Below are 22,088 nucleotides of genomic sequence, written 5' to 3' on the forward strand. Positions count from 1 at the left end.
AAAAAATAAATAAAAATATTATTTTCCCTTGGATTTATGTGTATTATTTTTGCATACAACTAAATAAGTATATCTGTCCTGACCTAAATACCTATTACGTTTTTTTGCCCCAACTACTTATAAAACGGGACTGCTCGGTAATTATTTTGGAGGGGTGCCTTGAAAAAATTATGGAGGCTCTAAGGGTGCCGCGAACTGCAAACGTTTGGGAACCACTGGCATAGATAGTTTGTCATTTTCCGTATCGGTTAAATGTGTTTCCTGTAGTAGAGTAACATCTGCTTTGGTTTTATTTAAGTAATGGTTTGTTTCAATCTAATAGGTGAGTTAACACTTCTAATGTTCCAAGAACAAAATTTTAAAGCATTCATCTATTGAATCATAAGGAAGATATAATACATAACCAATGACAAAATCTTTGTATCGAACATCATATAATAATATTCAAATATAACGTACAAATGATGTTCTTTTTTCCCCCCCCTATCTGTTTCATCTTTTAGGGACAATCAAATGACATCTGGTTTCAAGGGTTTTAAAGAATAATGTGAGATGGGTGGTATAGACCCTTTTGGGAGGGCTTACCTAGGACGTCTGCGCTTTGTTTTGTCGTTGTTGTTGTGAGGGTGGGTGCTGCCTTGACGGATGTTCCAGGTCCGGTTTCTGTTGGTTGTCTCCTTGTTGTTTCCGTGGCGCGACCTGTGAGGGGAAAAAATAGGGGAGAGGGGAAAAAATAGGGGAGGGGGGGAGGGAGAGAGAGAGAGGGGAAGGGCGAGAGAAAAGAACAGGCGAGGCAGTATACAGGATTGTGGCCGGGATATGTTTATAGCTCCTTTCGCAATATAGGTCCTTAGCTCTTGGGCCTTGTTTATAGCTCTAGTGCCGTGTATACTGTGGGATACTAAGGGTGGTAGGGATTATGTGGGCACGGGGACTTATATGCCCTGCCTCAAGCTTGTATTAGAAGCTTTTGCAGATAATCTGCTATATAATGACTAGGCCTGCTTTCCTTAAAAATATATAAATATATTGGTGTGTAGGGCTGTGGGGTGAACAAGCAGGCTTTAACTCCTATGAGTGTACTTTTGTATCCTATTAAGGGATATGTGTGGCTTGTATACCGTTTTAAAGGGTAGTGGGGGAGGATATGGTGTCTCTTAAGGAGATGTAGGTGGAAATCTAAGTTGGGTTGATAACGGGGTTAAGTGTGGTGTGTGTGCTTGATAGAGCGGGTGTAATTGAAAATGAAGTAGCTTTTTGCTTTAAGCTCTAAAAAGAGCAGTTATGGTATTTTACCTTTTCCTTGTAGTTCGTCAGTGAGTGGATGTTGCAGTAGGTGTAGAGAAGTAGTTTAGGGCGGACAGTCGTGGTGGCTATGGATCTGCGACTCTCTTCCTGTGTTCTTACTTTCGGTTTGTGGGTTTGGAACGCACAGGCGCCTGTGCGTTCCACTGCAGAGCTGAGACTCTGTTCGTGCTGTTTGATGTTTGTTGAAAGGTGTGCCGGTTCTCGCTGGGCCGGGTGCTAAGTAAACTCTTTCCGGATTGCGGGCAGGTTTCTCGTGAAGTGGTCAGTTCCAACGCGTTTCGTCCGGGTGGATGAAAAAACAGTCAGTATTTAACTTATGTGTAAAACAGAATGCTAATTTGCACCCCTTGCATTGTAACATGGTTTTGTCCAGGAGACTGAAATAAGAAGTTTCTTCAGTTAAGATCCTTAATGAATCAGGCCCCTAAAGATGATTGTTCGGGGACGGTCTTTCAAATTTTTCCTCGGTGAACCTAATCGGTGTGCTTGTTCAATATCAGTTGTGGTTATCTCTTTGGTGACTTCTAGAATTCGAGGTAGATCTTTAGAAAGAAAGCATAACAAGGCTGGTTATTTAACAGATTCAGGGAGGCCAAATAGGTGGAGGTTATTTCTCCTAGATCTATTTTCCAAGTCGTCTAGTTTGATTAACATTTGTTTCTGAGTTTTAACTATAGAGGCAGTGAGAGTCTTTTGACATTCAATTTGATGCATATATTCTCTAATATGGAGTTCATTTATCTGGACCGGTTAGTAGTTTGTGAAATCTTGTCTTTAAGTTCTTGTATTGCCGCAGTGAATTTGTTAACTTGCTGTTGCATTAATGGTTCCATTGTTTCTTTTGATTGCTCGTACAACAGCTTCATATTCTGGGGTTACCCTGGCTTAGGGCCCATTCTCCTCAGTTCGACTGGCACCATGCACAGGTTATTGCTTGGGTACCGCAATGCAACAGATCATGTCTTACTCCTGTTAAGTCCACAGAATATCAGACTACTTGTCACGTTCTTTCTTTCAAACCAACCCTGCTTGGAGTTTATGCCTCCTTCTATAATGTTTTTAGCAAGGCATGTTCCGAGACATTACCCCATCATCGCCCCTGGGATTGTCCCATTGATCTTATTTCTGGGAAACAGATCTCTAGAGGAAGATCCTTTGTCGCTTCCTGAGAACCAGGCTATGTCACAGTACATTGCTGGAAATATGTAACAAGTTTATCAGGGAATCTTCCTCTCCTGCAGGAACGTCGTTAAGAAGAAGGACAGTTCTTTAGGCCACTGTATTGATTATCGCAAATTACATGCCATTACTGTCAAGAATCGGTATCCATTGCCACTCACCCCAGTCACTCTCTATACTGATCAAAAAAATCTCACTTACCTGCCATCTGCGCAGTGTATCAATCCTCCACAGCCCCAGTGGTCATCATTCTTCTCCAGGTTTGATCTGATTCTTACCTATCGACCTGATTCCAGAAACTCTCGGGCTAATGCTTTTTCTTGCTCTTTCAACAATGCTGACCTCCAATTTGCTGCGGAACCACAACCTGTTATAGATCCTGCTAGCATGCTGGCTTTTGCTCAAACTTTTCCCATGACTCCTCCCGTTGGTTGCTTCTATTTGGAATCTTGCCTCCGCATGAAGGGCCTACGATGGGCGCACAATTCCAAGTTTTCTGGCCATGCTGGAATTAAGAAGACCATTGTTTGTTGTTACTGGTGGCCTATCCTTCACCATGATGTCTGCAGCTTTTTTTCCGCCTGCAATATTTTTGCCCAGCATAAGGTTCCCAGATGTTCATCTTTGGGTTTACTCCTTCCTCTCCCCATTTCAGACCGTCCCTGGTCCAGTATTCACCATGGATTTTATTACGGATTTGCCAGTGAGCTCAGGTTACTGCTCCATCTGGGTTGTCATGAACCGCTTTTTAACGATGGCCCATTTTGTTGCTTTAAAAGGCCTACCCTCTGCTTCAGAACTGGCCATCATCTTTATAAGGAAGATCTTCCAGCTTCATGGCTGCCCACGGGATATTATTTTGAATCAGGGCATCCAGTTCGTCTTTTGCTTCTAGAGATCCTTTTGCAAAAACCTGGGGGTCGAATTCAAATTCTCTTCCAGGTACCATACGCAGACTAATGGTCAGACTGAACGAGTCAACCAGAATCTGTAACTCTTTCTCCTCTGTTATTCCTCTGAGAACCAGTCGAATTGGAGCAACCTTCTCCCATGAGCTGAATTTGCACACAATAATCATCTCCATGTTACGTATTCGGAGTCAGGATGGGCCGCAAAGTCTGCTCAGGTGAATAATACCCCCAGAGAGGCACGGAGTCTAACGGAAAAGGGGTTTTCACCAGGGATCCCCGAAATGGAATATGGACTTAGCGGCTCTCTAACTGCAAGTCGCGGTCCTCTAGGGGGTTGATGAGCGAGACTAGATAGATGGTCAGGAGATAAACGTGGCAATGTGGATATGTCAGAGCGCTGATGCAGATCCAACAGGTAAGTGGTAGTTCTAGATAACAAAATAGAGCAACAGTCTATGGGGTGCTGCTGCACCGAGGTTCTGGTGAACAGGATGGCCCTAGAGTAGTATCGGAGGAGAGGCACAATGATCTGCAGACAGCATCATCTAGACCATGGAGTCAGGTATGCACAAAAGAGCAAGGCTGCAGGATGATAAAGCGCTGAGGTCCTGATGAGCTGGAAGCGCTGGAGCAGAATCAGAGGTGATGGGCAACGATCTGCAGCCTGGTTGCTGAATCCAACTAATAACAAGGTGGAAGCAATAAACAGGAGCCAGAGGAGGAGACTTCCTAACAGGTAAGGAGACCTGAAGATCTGGCACTCTACTAGGGAGGCAGATGCTTTAAATAGACAGGGCTGACAGACAATTAGCCAATCAAGTGAATACAGGAAGTTTTGAAAATACCAGTTGTACGCATGCTCAGTTCAGACCAGCAAATGAATGCAGGGAGTAAAAATCAAGGGAAGCAGGTATGAACAGAGACCAGACTGAATGGTTAACTGGTGCGATGTGTGACACTCCATGAATCCACAGACTCTTCATCCTTTTGCAATGTCTTTGGTAATCATCCTTCCTGATTTCACATCCAACCCTGGCTCTACCGTTCCAGCAGCAGACACTCTGCTATATGACTTTGCTCAAATTATTATTATTATTATTATCGTTTATTTGTAGGGCGCCACAAGGTTTCCGCAGCACCGCACATAGTACAAACAGTAGACTATACAGGGTAGAACAGTACAGAACAATAAACACACAGTACCAGTACTTCAGAAACTCCGGGAGGGCAGATACAGTAGAGACGGAGCAGAAGAACAGGTATGGAGACTGGAGGGAAGAGGGCCCTGCTCATTCGAGCTTACATCCTAAGGGAGGGTAAACAAAGTCAGGCACAAAAGGGAGCCAGTGAATCAAAGGGGAGAGAGATGAGGGGTCAAGGGAGGATGAGCAGAAGAGATGAGAGGTTAAATGGATGGTTGGTAGGCCTTGAGGAACAGGTGAGTTTTAAGTGCCCGTTTGAAGGAGCACAGATTGGGAGAGAGACGGATGGAGCGAGGGAGGTCGTTCCAGTGAAAGGGGGCAGCACGAAGAAGTCTTGGATTCGAGAGTGGGAAGAGGTGATCAGTATGGAGGAGAGGTGGCGATCATTGGCTGAGCGCAGGGAGCGGACAGGAGTGTGAATGGAGAGGAGGTTAGAGATATAAGGGGCAGTAGACTGGGAGAGAGCCTTGTAAGTGGTAAGGAGTTTAAAAGGGATTCTGTAGGGGAAGGGGAGCCAGTGTAAGGTGAGACAGAGTGGAGAGGCGGAGGAGGAGCGGTGTGAGAGGAAGATGAGTCTTGCAGCCGCATTGAGTATAGAGCGGAGGGGGGCAAGGTGGGAGTGGGGGAGGCCAGTAAGGAGAAGGTTGCAGTAATTTAGGCGGGAGATGATGAGAGCATGGATGATGGTTTTGGTGGCATCCTGAGAGAGAAAGGGACGGATGCGGGCAATGTTACGGAGTTGGAAGTGACAGGCTTTGGCGAGGGATTGAATGTGGGGGGCAAAAGAGAGAGAGGAGTCAAGAGTGACACCCAGGCAGCGGAGTTGGGTGACAGAGGAGATAGTGGAGTTATTGACAACGATAGGTCGTGGTGGGATTGGAGTCTGGGTGGAGGAAAGACAATAAGTTCAGTTTTTGAGATGTTAATTTTAAGAAAGCGTGAGGACATCCAGGAAGAGATAGCTGAGAGGCAGTCAGTCACACAAGAGAGGAGGGAGGAGGAAAGATCAGGAGAAGAGATGTAGAGCTGAATGTCATCAGCGTAAAGGTGATACTGAAGACCAAACGAGATGAGAGCACAAAGGGAGGAAGTATAGAGCGAGAAGAGTAGAGGGCCGAGAACAGAGCCCTGGGGGACTCCTACAGGGAGAGGGGAGGGGGTAGAGGAAGAGCCAGACGTGGATACAGAGAAGGAGCGGTTATCCAGGTATGAGGTGAACCAGGCATGGACAGAACCAGAGAGGCCAAGAGAAAGAAGAGTTTGCAGCAGAAGGGGGTGGTCCACGGTGTCAAAGGCCGCAGAGAGGTCAAGGAGGATGAGTATGGAGAAGTGACCTTTGGATTTGGTTGAAAGGAGGTCATTAGTGACTTTAGCCAGGGCAGTTTCGGTGGAGTGGAGGGGGCGGTAGCCAGATTAGAGTGGGTCAAGGAGGCAGTTGTCAGAGAGGTGACAGGTGAGGCGGCTGCAGACAATCCGCTCAAGTAGTTTGGAGGCATAGGGGAGAAGAGAGACAGGGCAGTAGTTCGCAAGAGAGGTGGGGTCAAGGTTGGGTTTCTTGAGGATAGGCGAGATAAGAGCATGCTTGAATGAGGATGGGACTACGCCAGAGGAGAGTGATAGGTTGAATAGGTGTGCGAGGTAAGAGCAGGCAGTAGGAGAGAGAGAGCGAAGGAGGTGAGAGGGGATGGGACCAAGAGGACAGGTAGAGGGTGGACAGGAAAGAATAAGGGAGCGAACTTCTTCACCTGATGTAGGGGTGAAGGAGCACCACAGCTTGTTAATGGGGGGAGGTGAAGCAATGAGGGTGGTGGGAGAAGGAAAGGAGGAGGAGATGTTCTGTCTAATGGCTTCAATTTTGGAAGAGAAAAAGGTAGCGAAGTCAGAGGCAGAGAGGGAAGGCGGGACAGTGGGAGGGGAGGGGGGAGAGGAGGGAGTTGAATGTGGCGAAGAGGCGGTGGGGATTGGAGGACTGAGAAGAGATAAGGGACTTAAAGAAGGATTGTTTAGCGAGGGACAGGGCAGAGCAGAAAGAGGAGAGGATAAATTTAAAGTGAAGGAAGTCCGCCAGGGAACGAGATTTCCTCTAGAGGCGTTCGGCTGTGCGAGAGCACTTTTGGAGGGAGCAGGTAAGTTTGGAGTGCCAGGGTTGGGGAATAAGGCGACGCCGGCGAATAGAAGAGGCCGGGGCAACAGTGTCCAGGGCAGTAGTGAGGGAGTGGTTGTAGAGAGTGGAGGCTTGATCGGAGCAAGCCAGAGAGGGAAGGGGTGATAGGAGAGTTTCTAGAGAGAAGGAGATGGGGTCGATGGCGTCAAGGTTGCGCTTGGTGAGAGTGGCTTTAGGCGAGGAGGGGGCGGGGGAGGAAGACAGAGTGAAGGAGAGGAGATGGTGGTCAGAGAGAGAAGGAAGGGAGAGTTGGAGAAGTCAGAGAGATTGCAGAGGTGAGAGAAGACAAGGTCGAGGGAGTGACCAAGACAGTGGGTGGGGGAGGAGGTCCACTGAGTGAGGCCGAGGGAGGAGGAGAGGGCAAGAAGTTTGATGGTGGCCGGGTCAGAAGAGTTGTCAATAGGGATATTAAAGTCGCCAAGTATAATGTAAGGCAGGTCGGAGGAAAGATAGTGGGGGAGCTTTTGGACCCAAACCAAGACAAAACTCATGGAATTTTCTTCACGATACAAACAATCTGCCAATAGTCACCGGAGAACCTTCCCTGTTCTTCACATCCGCAATAAGGTCTGGCTTTCCACTTGTAATTTATAGCTTTAGGTCCCTTCAATGAAGTTGGCTCTTTGCTTCATCGGGCCATTTAATATCACTTGTGATGAATCTGTTGACTTACAAACAATGTCTTTCACCATCCCTTAGGATCCATAACTCTTTTCATGTACCACACTTCAAACCATTAATCCTTAATGAATTCTTCCATGAGCCCTCCTGAGCATTCCCCATAAAAACTACCTCTGATGATGAGTCACCTTTTGGATTTTTGCTATTTTCAAGGTCAATGCCAGTACTTGGTCCATTGGAAAGTATTCAGTCTGGAGGTAAACAAGAAAGATCTATAGCTCCCCAGCTTTTGGAAAAATTTAATAAACATCTCTTGAACTCCCATCTGGACAGGAGAAGGGGAGTACTGTCAGGCCCGTCCCTGCTTCTCCCCACTCATGTAGGGATGACTGGTACCTGTTACAGCGCGTCTGGTTGCCACGTCTTGCTTGCATCTCTTTTGGTGGCTGATGGCTCTGTCTTCCAGGATAATGAAGCTGCAGGGCATTTCTTGGATATTGGGCTTGGTGAAACACGGAAGACTCCATTCCTCAAGATAGACCCTGTCAGTACTGTATGTAGTCTTGATGGTAATCCCCTAATTGGAAGTAAAAATTTGAACAAAACTCCACTTATCAATTTATGTATTTGTCACATTGCCTGATTAATTGTCCCATGGTTCCTCTTATTTTAGGCCATCCATGGTTAGTTAATCATAATCCTTTTATTTACTGGATTAAAAGAGAAATTATTTGTTGTGGGTCTTCTGATGCTGCCTCTTGTTTGTCCTTTGTCCTATTTGGAAGCTCCACACTGTACCTCCAAGTCTTCCTTATCCGTACCATGAATACTTCTATGTTTTTTTTCCTCAAAAGCAGCTGATACACTACCCACACAGCTACCACTGTGCTATCAAATTAATTCTAGGGGCCAGACTGTCGAAAGGGAGGCTACATCCTTTGTCATACCACTGAACTCTCTATTGTTTCATCAGCTCAAGGAAGCTAATATTTTTTCTAATATAGACCTTCATGTGGCTTATAATTTAATTCAGATTAAAGATCGAGATGAGTGGAAGACCGCATTCAATACTCAATCAGGACATAATGAATATCTTGTTAATCCCTTTTGTCTGTGACCACCCCCCCCCCCACCTAGCTCAGAAGTCTTCAAGAATTAATCAATGACATGTTTCGAAATTACCTGGGCACATTTGTCATTGTGTATCTAGACAATAATCTAATTTTGTATCCATCACTTGTATTACATTTGCTTCATGCAAATAAGGTACTTCATAGCCTTGTAGAACATCAGTTGTTTGCGATACTGGAAAAATGTGAATTTGAAGTTGCCAATGTTCCCTTCCTTGGATACATTGAGCCTGAGTCATTAAAGCAAGGATACTGAGCGCAACGTATGTTTGCTTTAGAAAGCCTGTAAATCTGGTATCCATATGCCCGAAGTCATCGAGCGGATGTGAAGATATGTGTTGTGATGAATACGGGTGTAGGTTTGCTCTACAAGAGAAGACACTGCAGGACACGTACAACACCTATGTAGAGTATAAACTTAATGAAGAATGCACAGAAAAAAAAATATTCAACTAATGTCACCTGTTAATAAAATAGGCATCAGTGAGAAAATGTGAATTATATATATATATATATATATATATATATATATATAAATATATATATATATATATATATATATTCCTGAAAAACAATTATTAGGCTGTTCTTAATGTGTACATAACATAAATTTTTACATTTGGTCCTGATTGCAGACACATGTTTTAGCATGCATACTCCGCCATCATCACTAGTATTAGGGACTTAGACTAGCCCTGTAGCTGGAGCAAGAGATATGGCAGGCAACCAACTTCCGCACGCGCTTGAACTTAACTATAACTGCCCCTTCCATACCCCATTCCCTCCCTGATATCGTAGGGTGTAGTAAGTGTCTTTTGGGCTTCAAGATAACTTAGACAAGGCTCTGTTCCTTGGCATATAGTGCAGTTTTGGGCATGGGCAAAATGAATGTGCGGACGTTATGCAAAAACAAAAGCAGATATATTGCTTTTTAGGCCCATTATCTCTACGGAAGGGTTCTCTATGAATCCCAGTAAACTTCAGGCCATTTAGATTAGGTTCAACCACCAACATTAAAGCTATCCAAAGGTTTTCCCAACTACAATAGAAGGTTTATTCATTCATTCTCTGTCTTGACCACACCCATAACTGCCCTTACCAAAAAGGGGGCCAATGAAGCGATTTGGTCTCCTCAAGTCCTGAAAGCTTTTTCTGCTTTTTTTTTTTATATCTGCTGCTGTGCTTCGCTTGGATAGCAGGAGTCACAGGTTGGATAGCTGGAGCTGCAGACTCTGAGATAGAGTTTTTTTTAGCAAAAACCAGAAGAGTAGCTCTAGGAATATAGCAGCACGAGAATGCAGCATAGGATATGAAGCAGGAAGGAGTATAGCCTCGTGCAGAGTGACTTTGCGTGTATCGGAAGGCGATGAACGCATCGGCAGTTACGTGCCTTGATGAATCAGGACCATGGACTTTATATAGAAGACAGAGTAGGGAGGAGGCCTGATCGGTTTTTAAAGGAGGGACATGCCCACGTACCACCTTGTGTCGAGGATAATGAGAGCCTAGAGCCAACACCTCTAGGGAGAACAGGACCCGGCAGCGACGTGAAGAAGCAAAAGTATTGCACCCCAGACTTACCAAAATGTTTTAAATTGTATTAGAACATTTTAATGTAACTGGTGGATAATTCCACTGAAGCAATAAACCATATCCTGTTCTTGATTGCTAATAAAAAAGGGTGATGTATTTTGCTTCAATTTTCTGGTTATTTTTCAGTCAGCTGCATTAATTATATGCATAATAAATGTATCTATTTATGTGTTTATCTGGGATTCAGTTGGTTTGTTTAATAAATGTGTGGCTGTATGTAAGCATAATACTAACCTTGTGAAATTTTCTATGAATATGGTTATTTGTTTTTCACAGTACATTTTAATTATTGAACCATCCCATCGTATATGCAAAGTATCTGATTGACCACAATTTCTCCAGCAGTACGAAGAAACGGGAAAAATGTATTTATTCTGGTTCTACCAAATACCACCTTGTATTATATAGGTCTCTGTTCCATGTCTATTTGAACAAATCAATATGCTAATGTGTTTCTGCCAGTGCTTTATTGTATATCCAGGAAATTATGCTGTTTGGTTTGTAGAACTGAGGCACATAGTTTCCATTTCAGTTAGGTTTCTAGAGACATTTTAGAGTTTTAGCAATAGTAAGTAGTGCCTGATTTGTAAGTATTAATAGAAATGATTGTGCAGTAATCATTACGTTTCTTATAAATGTGTGAAAGAATGGAATTGGTTGTCCTTCCATTTTACATTCAATTCCATTTTCTCCCACAGGGAGGTGCCATCTGCATCTTTCTATTTAAACATTGTACATAGATGTATTTGAAAAGTAAGAAAATTAAATCAGATCAAGATACCAAATAGAAACCACTGCCTCCATTCTTGATGTGCATCCTGCACATATGGTGTTATGGATATGCTGTCTTTGATTACATGAGAGTTAGGGAAAATAAAAAGAAATTTACTAGGTGTGGGTATGAAGATATTACAAACAATGCAGTAAGTAACGGATAGGATGACAGTCCACACAACCGCTGTCCAGGATGAGGCTTATTGGGGGCTTCCTGACCTATTTTTATATACTAATAATAGGGCTTATGTAAAGTTAGACGTATGGCTTTTTAATTTGGACAATATATGCATTTTCGTACTGCTCATGCATAGAAAATGTATGCATACAGTCATGGCCAAAAGTTTTGAGAATGATATAAATATTGGTTTTCACAAAGTTTGCTGCTTCAGTGTTTTCAGAACGTTTTGTCAGATGTTGCTATGATATACTGACGTAAAATTACAAGCATTTCATAAGTGTCAAAGGCTGTTATTGACAATTACAAGTTTATGCAAAGAGTCAATATTTGAAGTGTTGACCCTTCTTTTTGAAGACCTCTGCTATTCGCCCTGGCATGCTGTCAATCAATTTCTGGACCACATACTGACTAATGGCCGCCCATTCTTGCCTAATCAATGCTTGGAGTTTGTCAGAATTTGTGGTTTTTTGTTTGTCCATCCGCCTCTTGAGTATTGACCACAAGTTCTCAATGGGATTAAGGTCTGGGAAGTTTCCTGGCCCTGGACCCAAGATTTTGATGTTTTGATCCACCGAGCCACTTAGTTATCACTTTTGCGTAATAGCAAGGTGCTCCATCATGCTGGAAAAGGCATTGTTCGTTACAAAACTGTTTTTGGATGGTTGGGAGAAGTTTCTTTTGGAGGATGTTTTGGTACCATTCTTTAGTCATGGCTGTGTTCTTAGGCAAAATTGTGAGTGAGCCCACTCCCACCAGTGCAGAGCTTGCTCAGGAATGCAGCAGGCAGGTGTGAGTGCATCTGCACGCACAGTGAGGCGAAGACTTTTGGAGGATGGCCTGGTGTCAAAAAGGGCAGCAAAGAAGCCACTTTTCTCCAGGAAAAACATCAGGGACAGACTGATATTCTGCAAAAGGTACAGGGATTGGATTGCTGAGGACTGGGGTAAAGTCATTTTCTTTGGGGCATCTGGAAAAACGCTTCTCCAGAGAAGGAAAGGTGAGCGCTACCATTAGTCCTGTGTCATGTCAACAGTAAAGCATCCTGAGACCATTCATGTGTGGGGTTGCTTCTCAGCCAAGACTCACAATTTTGCCTAAGAACACAGCCAGGAAACTCCCCAGACTTTAATCCCATTGAGAACTAGTGGCCAATCCTCAAGAGGCGGACAAACAAAAACCCACAAATTCTGACAAACTACAAGCATTGATTAGGCAAGAATTGGCAGCCATCAGTTAGTATGTGGCCCAGAAGTAGATTAACAGCATTCCAGGGCCAATTGCAGAGGTCTTCAAAAGAAGGGTCAACATTGCAAATATTGACTCGTTGCATAAACTTGTAATTTTCAATAAAAGCCTTTGACAATTATGAAATGCTTGTAATTTTACTTCGGTATATCATAGCAACATCTGACAAAAAGGTCTAAAAACAGCAAACTTTGTCGAAACCAATATTTGTATCATTCTCAAAACTTTTGGCCTTGACTGTACATCTGTATGCGGATTTTGCACATCCTTACAGTTAAGCTCCCTACAGCTGGTGAGGCAGAACATTGGAGGGAAACGCAGACAAGCGGAGGCTAAGTACAGCAAAGATCACATAATTGCAACTCAAGTAAATGTGGACACAGACTCAGATATGCCTGTCAGGAGACATATCTCTTGCAAGGCTGGTGCAAATATACGCAATGATGATGCCTATCAGAAGCACTATCTAGCCGCTTAGTATTGGCTGTTAGCATATTGACTCCTAGAGCTCGGTACTTAAATAATTATTTTGTATTGGTATTTTGTATTTGAGTTTGCATGAAATTACATTTCATACTGAAATTACAATTTTCACATTTATTAATAACTGTCCAAAAACTTTTCTCTTTTGTGTATATGACACTGCATAACATTATTATATTGTGTACAAATAGGGTAATGCTATTTTATCATTTACTACTAACACTATCAAGCCACATATCTATGTTATCCTGGAGTGGGAACATACACATTTGTATGTGTCCAAATGAACATATGTATGTATGCTTGCATGTATCTTTTTTTGCTTGCGATCGGATCGCAAATGACATTTATCACCAATCACATTTATTTGCGTTGTGTAAAATACATATGATTAATGATATTTGATTACCACATCCACTTTTGACACACAACACGCTAGTGCCATTTGCAAGTAGCATGCACTTTGCACATGGTTGAACAAAGGTATGATACTTTATGGGTTATGTGTTAAGCAGAAACAGGAAGTTTAACCAAGTGAAATCCTATGCTTTAAGTGTAGCCTGTCTGAGCTGTGGGTAAATTGTCAGCCTTCCATAAGCTATTGCTTCCTAGTTTATGCCTTCAGCGATTTCAGACAGTTTATCCCATGCTGTCACAGAATCACTAAAATCAGCCTAATAGGACAACATGCTTTTAAAGTAAGTGTGACAGGGTTCACGCTGGGACTGTAGGTAGAAGAGAGGCATAGGCTGGCAATGTGAGCTTGAATATAATTTTTTTTTTACAAATGGTGCTGTTACCTGTCAACATACTCCTAACACAATCTGCATGATTTAAAAATTGCTGGCTCCCAACTTTGACTCACTAGAGGGGCATGGCCAGCCCACAGAGGACATGACTAGCTCCATAGTGTAGTATATAAAGAACCCAGTGCATATAAAGAGGGCACGGTCTGCACCCTCTAGAATGAGACTGAGTGTAACACACAACCAAAATCAGGACTGCCCCACCACAATTAGACCAGTTAGCAAACTGTCCTGCTCTCTCCTATGTGTACTTGCAGCTTTCGCTACCTATTGCTGCTTGTGTCTTTAAGCTCAGCAGCTGCTTGTCTGGATCCTGGGATGTTGGGGCCCTGTTTTGGAAAACAAGATAGGAACATGAACTATAGAAAGCCTAGCAATAAGTGAACACTCTCAGCTCCCCAAGCAGCCCTGATATTTAATCAATAGCACCAATATTTAATAATCAGACCTCCTTCTCTGTAACCAACCCTGACATTAAATTAATAGTATTTACATTTAATAAATAGAACTATTTCCCCCCAACCAGCCAAGATATTAAGTGAATAATACTCACATTTAATAAACACACCCATTTACCCCCAACTAGCAGCCACATTAAATTAATGGTATTTCCATTTATTAAATACAATTAATTAAATAATATTCCCGACACCGCACTTTAAATTAATAAGCACAACCATTAAATAATCTCCACCATCAACAATAAATTTATATCTACCATCCACTATTAAATTATTAGCCCCCACTCTTACCATTAAATTACTAGCCTTCATCCCAACCTACATTACTTTAAAATCACCACCCTCTCCCTAAACTTACCTTCTTCGATCCAGTGATGCAAAGACAGTCATCTGTCTTATTCTCTTGCTGTCTACACACATGAAACTGAATGTCATGTGGTGAGATCGACAGAGGAGGAAGGGAGGTGAGAACAGATCAGTACGATCTGCATAAGAGAGCAATAGTAAAATGTCTGGTCCCAGGGGAGGGACCAGCCTGTCAATCAAATCTGGGGTTGGGGACAGGGCCATCAAACAGTGGGGCCCAATGGCGATTTCCTTGGTACTGCAGTGGCCCAGTCCGACCCTGTTGGGCCCTTGCTTCCCCCTTGGAGAAATGTATCCAGTCCTGATTTATGCAAACTAGAACATATAGCAGGGAAATGCATTGATGAAACAATGTATTTCATTGTATTTATTTAGCTTCAAAATGCAGTCATTTTTAACCATCTGTAACTTGTCAACAGGTAACATAACAGCCCACCACTGCTAATAACCATATGGTTTACTTTTTACACTTTTTATGCCAGCATCCGAAATTATACATTATATGTAATATATATATATATATATATATATATATATATATATATAGATATACATACATATTATATATACATATTGTATATATATATATATATATATATATATATATATATATATATCTATATATAATAATAATGAGATCATTGTTATAATCTACAGAGGTCATAGTGGGGGTGTATATGGTGGTATGCCATTCCACCACTTCTCCTACTGCCTTCTTTGTAAAATGAACAAATTCTATTCAGTTGCATTTTACATACCGCCACTTTTAAATTTCCACTTTGACCACTGATAATCTATATACCACAACACTATGGGGTATTTTTACTAAACTGCGGGTTTGAAAAAGTGGAGTTGTTGCCTATAGCAACCAGATTCTAGCTGTAATTTTGCAGAATGTATTAAATAAATGATAACTAGAATCTGATTGGTTATTATAGGCAACATCTCCACTTTTTCAAACCCGCAATTTAATAAATTTACCCCTATGTCTTTTCAGTCCATTCCATAATCACGCCACCTATATCCTCAGCATCACACTTACTACCACCATTCCACACTAACCCCCGCTCTGTACCCTCCCTTACCTGCCCAACACCTCCCCTCTCTGCCACTCTTTCCTCCATTCCTCTGCCATCCCCTAAGCCTCTTCTCACCCCTTCTTGTCCTCTCTACCATACTCCTTTTCTTCTCAATTACTCTCTGAAAAATTTTACACAGATATCATCATCATCAACATTTATATACCGCCAGCAAATTCCGTAGCGCTTTAAAATTTGGAACAAACATTGATAAGACAATACTGGGTAATACATACAGACAGAGAGGTAAGAGAACCCTGCTCGCAAGCTTACAATCTACACAGATTCCATTAACGTTCCCTCCACCTCTTCAGTTTCCCCTTGATCTCATTCTGCTACCCCCATTCCTTTCCCCTTCCCTTGCACACCCAAGTTACACAGATGACTCTTCCTGCTCTAAATAAATATATATATTTTTCTTCCATTACTTAAACATATTCCTTTCCCTCCTAGCATTTATGCCCTCTGGCCCCTACAACCTTCCTATGACAATGCAAATGTCCAATGCAATACCACTCCAGAGTTCAAACCACAGGACATCAAAGGACCACTTACAGAATGCAACCTAATAGATGGAAAAAAAAAAAAAAGGATCAACTCCATTTGTGGAAAGAGAAGTAGGAACATTTGTGCTTCTATGCAGCAATCAGATAGGAACGCACTTGGCTGATGAAAATACCCCTGCAGATACCAGTTTTTTGACTCACAAATTCATATGCTTGCCTAAAAACTGGGTGCTTTAGTGCAAAAGTAAGTGCATGACATCAAAAGACAGCATTTGCAGTTATGCATGGCTGTAAATGACACTTAGGGGCATATTCAATTAGGTCTGGAGATTGCGCTTACGTTGCGGAAGGTACAATGCATTACTGCAATAACTCAGATTTCCCACATTGTTGAGGTACCGTATTACCTTATGTTATGCGCAACCGACGCGTAAATGCGACCTTCGGACCTTATTGAATATGCCCCTTAGTAATTCCAAATCATGAAAAAAAGTCTTGAAATTCTATCGTTTCAGCATTGCTACCAGACAATGTCCCATATTTTAAAGTATGAAACAAAAAGAAACATTTATTTTAATGACAGTCTCTCTGTGATGTCAGTTAGTGGTCCATTCAGCTAAAAGGGAGAAGGTTAAGTGCTTTCTAAGACCTCAGGTTCTTGCTACTCCTTGATTATTGTCTGAATTTCCTTCACTCAAAAGGTATTACATAAGTATCCTTCAGAAACCTTTACAAAAGTTTATAGAAGATTTAAGTTCCAGTGTTCATCTGCAATCCTCAGACATAATAAATTCCACAATGCATGCAACTCATAATTCGCCAATCAATTCAGAGCTTTCTTCAAGGATATAAAAATTGCGGGCTCTGCAGTTATAATCCAGAGATCCAAACTGTGATACATGAAAATGAAACATCACCAAATGCAGAGCTCTGCTAGACTGATGGTATTACTATCAAGCTGGAAACATAAGGATCATATGGGCTTCATATGTTATTGTCAATGTCAGTGTAATGGGCACTTGAAAGAAAATTAAATCTGATTAAGGCTTATATCCAAAAGCAAGAAATAATGTAAAAGGAGGTAACATAAGGGTTCAAAGAGATGAAGAAAGGGAAAAAAAATACTCAATCAAAAAGCGTTTCCACATCATCACATTTGTACCCCTCTGTCTGTTATTCACTCCCTTCTTGCACCATGTCAGAATGTTTCAAGCAGCCTATATACTTCTAAATGGGGTCAAAGAGGTGATCACAGAATTGTGATCTCTCTTGCCTGTAGTGAAATTGCATGTTTATTATGTTAATTTCATCCTTGTTCTATTTTGTTAGAAAGGCTCAATTATGGTAAATAAAAGGCAGCAATTACGGGACCTACGCAATCACTTAAATAATGAAAAAGTACTAACCAAGGGCTCTATAACCCTATTTAGTTGTGGAGCAGTGGGATTTTTTTAAACACTTGTTTTTTCTCCACAGTCGTGGGAACTGAAAGAGCGATAAAATGCCTGGCAGTTATTGATGTCTCAACAAGAGTGGAGGCATATAGAAGAGTGGTTGGTTCCCCCCACGATTCTTTTGTGCTTGGCTTGTTGTAAACCCTTTCAGCTAAGTGATCCCTTCTGACATTAAAATTATAATGTTTAAATTTATTTTCTTAGGAATGCTAGCAGAGAGTGAAAACAAGCCTTGTACAACAGCAGTAAATAGCAAGCAATATTACATTTATGGGAAGATCATGCCCACAGGGGATGAATTAATTAAAGTAAACATCTAAGTTAAGTACCAGTCAATTAAATAAAAGCTGTGCAACACTGGAAATAGAAGTCAGTGATATGTTTGTAGTGGTATGAATAACATTTTAACCTTTAATATTTTTCACTATAATTGCCCCGCTTCCCCTCACCTTTGCACATTTTGTATTTCTCATAATATACGGAACTAAAGTTTATATGTCTCCTGAGCATTAAAGTGTATAGAGAGTCCCATTTCTTGACTGTCCACAGCTGCAGAGTTCTATGGGACCTTACAAATAAATGTTGATGAAGATAGTAGTGACCAGCCGTGTATTATAACTTTGTGGGACTATGGTCACATGGTTGGTGTATCCACAACTGCTGACTCTGAGAATCACAACTTGTTTTAGCTGTAACGGTGCTGGCAGCTCCCAGGAAAGAACCACTTGTCTGGAGGTCGCTATCAGAGACATACCACATCCAGCCGAGCCGTTCAATCCTGAAATGACTGGTAGTGAGGTATAAGCTGCATTCAAGTAATGGATGAAGCCAAAGTCAAGGGATTGGAAAAGGTAGAATAGTGAGGGACTAGAGCCGTGGAAAGATTGGAGAAGGTAGAATCGTGATGTACAGCCCAACAAAACAAGTCTTCTTCAAAGCACATGCAGAGAGATCAAAAACAAAACTTTGGTAGACCTGAGGGACTTGTTAAAGCTACAAATAGGCGAGATGGATTGTTCTGATTGACTTGACCTTTTGATTGAATATCTGATTGCAGAGTAAAGAAAGTTGTGCAGTAGTCCATGTGAGGTTACTGGTTAAGCTGGGTACACACTACAGAAATTTCGACCAACTTTTTGTGCCGAGCAATTTTACATGCGATCGATGGTCCGATCGCTCGGTCCATGGACTGCATACACACTAGCCTTGTTTAGGACGATAACCGGAAGAGCGGATGTCCCTTTAGCAACTTTTTACAGCCATGTTGTCGTTAACAATGATTTAAATTCCGTACACACTGCAGCAACATTTTCGGGGAAATGTACTAGATACCGAAGACATTAGCATAAAGGGCACTATAGTTAACTCCCAAAACAGCTTAAAAACAGAAGGCTACACTGTCCCTTCATTCATTCCCATTTGTAAACGTACAATGGCTACAAAACAAGAACAAGCAGCTGCACTTCTCATGCTTACTGTGGCAAGAAGACTGCTGGTACGGAACCGACGAGAAAGAAGGAGAAAGAATAGATCTTGTTGGAGCAAAGAGTGGTTCAAGAGGAGAGACACGTTCTGCCATATGCCCCTGCTGCAGGAGATACGGGACAACAACCCCAATGATTTCAAGAATTTTCTCCATATGAATGATTCAACTTTTTAGGAACTGCTCCAACTTGTAACCCCTCTCATCCAGAGGGAGAACACCCATTTAAGGAGATCCATACCGTCAGAGCAAAGACTGGTGGCAACCCTACGTTTTTTGGCAACAGGGAGAACACTGGCAGATCTGAAATACAGCACGGCTATTTCACCTCAAGCTCTTGGCATGATAATTCCTGACACCTGTGATGCTATGATTGAAGTTCTCAGTGACCAGTATATGAAGGTTTGTACAAAGCAACAGTATTTATTTATTTATTTTAAAAATATCGTTTTACAAATTAACATATTTAACGTAGTAAAAATACATTTAACTTGGAATGTGCAAATCAAAGATTGTTAGGACCAGCGCAACAGTTTATAAATGTTGGTAGTGCAAAATTTCGTTTGTGTCCATACCAGGTGTGTCCCCAACGTACTGTGGCATCCTTACTGATGGTAATGGCGTGGATGTCATACAAGGTTGAGACATGCTGCTTTGTCCACCCATGGTCTGAAATGTGTATGTGTTAGGATCTTACCTGTTCCCCGCTCCGCTGCGCTGTCGGGTCTGGCAGATTGTCATCTTCAGCGGTGAGCGCTCTCCCTGATGGCGCCGCTGCACTTCCAGGTTCTCGCAGCAGGGGTCATGTGACTCTGGGCGGGGAATTCAAAAACTACTTATTCCTGCTCTGACATGCTATCTGTGTCAGAGCAATGTGTTCCTGTTCCTGGCCACCTTTCCCTGTGTACCTGACTCCTGTGATCCTGCTCCCTGTGTACTCCTATATTTCCTCAGATTCCTGTGTACCAACCTGGCTGTGACCTGACTATTCTTTGGCTATATCCCTGGCACCGCGAATTGGACTGACCATCCCGTGTACCGACTCGGCTGCGTTCTTGGCTACTCTCTGGATTTCCCTCTGGCTTCGTATATCTGATGACCTCCTGTGTACCGTCCCGGCTGTGTTTCTACTCTGTACTCATCTCCTGCTAAGGCACCAGAACCATAACAGTATGCTTGTTGGTGTCTATGGTTAGTTGAGGAAAGACATGTGTCCGGCCACAAATCTTCAGTGGAAGCCCCACACATGACGTCACACAGCAGCCGCTCCATTTCAGTTTGTATGCGCTTGCTACTACTTCTCATTTTGCTAGCTAATGTTGATGCGAGTAACTCAAATGTGTCCTGTTCCTATCTTGGTGTTAGCAGACTGTTAGCGCAATCAAGCATCCTTTCTGCTAGTGAATCACTTTCTGGTATTTCATGTATTCTGCGTCTCTTTCGCTTTTGATTTATTTTTGCTGGTGTATCACCTTGGGTCGCATCTTGCCTGTCTGCTGTTAGCCTGCTTTCACGTGGAGTGGGATAAATAGTTGTAGCATCCGGGTCTTCAACTTCCAGCAGGAGAGCATCAGACAGTATTGCAGGCTGCAAAAGAGTAAACGAATGAGGGGATGCAATTGCATGCATGTTCAAATGTAACTATGTACACATCTTTATGTTTCAGTTCCCATCGAGCGAAGCAGACTGGAAAGTGATAGCGGAAGACTTTGAGAGACTATGGAATTTCCCAAATTGCGGTGGTGCGGTGATGGCAAACATGTCCGAATCATGCCACCATCAAACAGTGGATCTTTCTACTACAACTACAAAGGGTTTTTCAGCATTATTTTAATGGCCATCGTGGATGCGAACTATGAATTCCTATTTGTGGACATTGGGAAAAATGGAAGAGTCTCAGATGGTGGCACTAAATATGGATTAAATTTCGTCTTTGTGGCAGATGAAGCATTTGCATTGCATGGGAATGTATTAAAACCGTACCCGCAAAGAAATATGACCCATGAAAGGCGTATATTTAATTACAGACCGTCACGTGCTCGGCGTGTCGTAGAAAATGCCTTTGTGATTTTAAGCAACAGGTTCAGAGTTTTTCAGTCTACAATCAACCTGCGTTTGGACAAAATAGACAAAGTTGTGATGGCCTGTTGTGTTCTGCATAACTTTCTGCGGCGTAAAAGCATTAGTGACCGTACCACCCAGGTCAATGCGGAAAGTAATGGTGAGAACATGGAGGTAGTGGGCTTAACAGCATTAGAGTGTGGCCACTCAAAAAACAGTTGTTCTGTGGAAAAATTAAATCGGGAGGCGTACCTTTCATATTTCAACGGTGATGGTGCCGTACCATGGCAAAATGATTGTATATGAATATTTATAAACATGTTATGCATTGTTATTGTGTTGTTGATTGTTTGAACATTAATAAATCTGTTACATTACAACATAATGATATACTGTACTTACTGTGCCGTTTGCAGGTATATCATATGCTTGCTCTACCTCTGGGGATGAACTGCGGTCTGTGGGCATGCTGCTAATGGACGTACGTGGTGTTTCTTGGTCCTGCATCGCAATGTTTTGCATCATTCTGTTAGAATACTCCTTGGATTTGGCTTTCCACAAACATGGGTGAGCCCTGTAGGTCTCAATAAAATCCTTCATTAGGTCAGCATTTCTTTCATATGTCATTATGATGATCTGTTTTGGTATAATAAAAAGAAACATAAGTCCCATCCGTGCTGTAAATATCAACAATGCAAGTACACATGTATGTATCAATCAGAAATAACTTACCGTATATATGTGAACGAATGTACAGCTCCGAAGAATCGTAAAATCCCTTCGTATGTAATGGTCATGAACGGGTTACAGTTATAGAAAAAAAACTGATACACGAGGTTATTATACACAAATAGACTTCACCCACAATGCTCCATTCTCTAAACAAACGCCCATGTCAGAGTGTATAAAATCATAGAGGAGCCTGTCTGGCGCCGAGGAACGTGAGAAGATGGAGAATAAAGAGAAGGTGTTAGTGGGGGTGGAAGCAATGGAGACGGAGACGCAGACACAAATTGTGCCAGAAGGGCCAACAAATGTAGGAAAAGTTACAGAGGGGGATTTAGATGCTCAAGAAGATTGT

Source organism: Mixophyes fleayi, chromosome 6 (genome assembly GCF_038048845.1).
Source record: "Mixophyes fleayi isolate aMixFle1 chromosome 6, aMixFle1.hap1, whole genome shotgun sequence".
NCBI classification, from domain to species: domain Eukaryota; kingdom Metazoa; phylum Chordata; class Amphibia; order Anura; family Limnodynastidae; genus Mixophyes; species Mixophyes fleayi.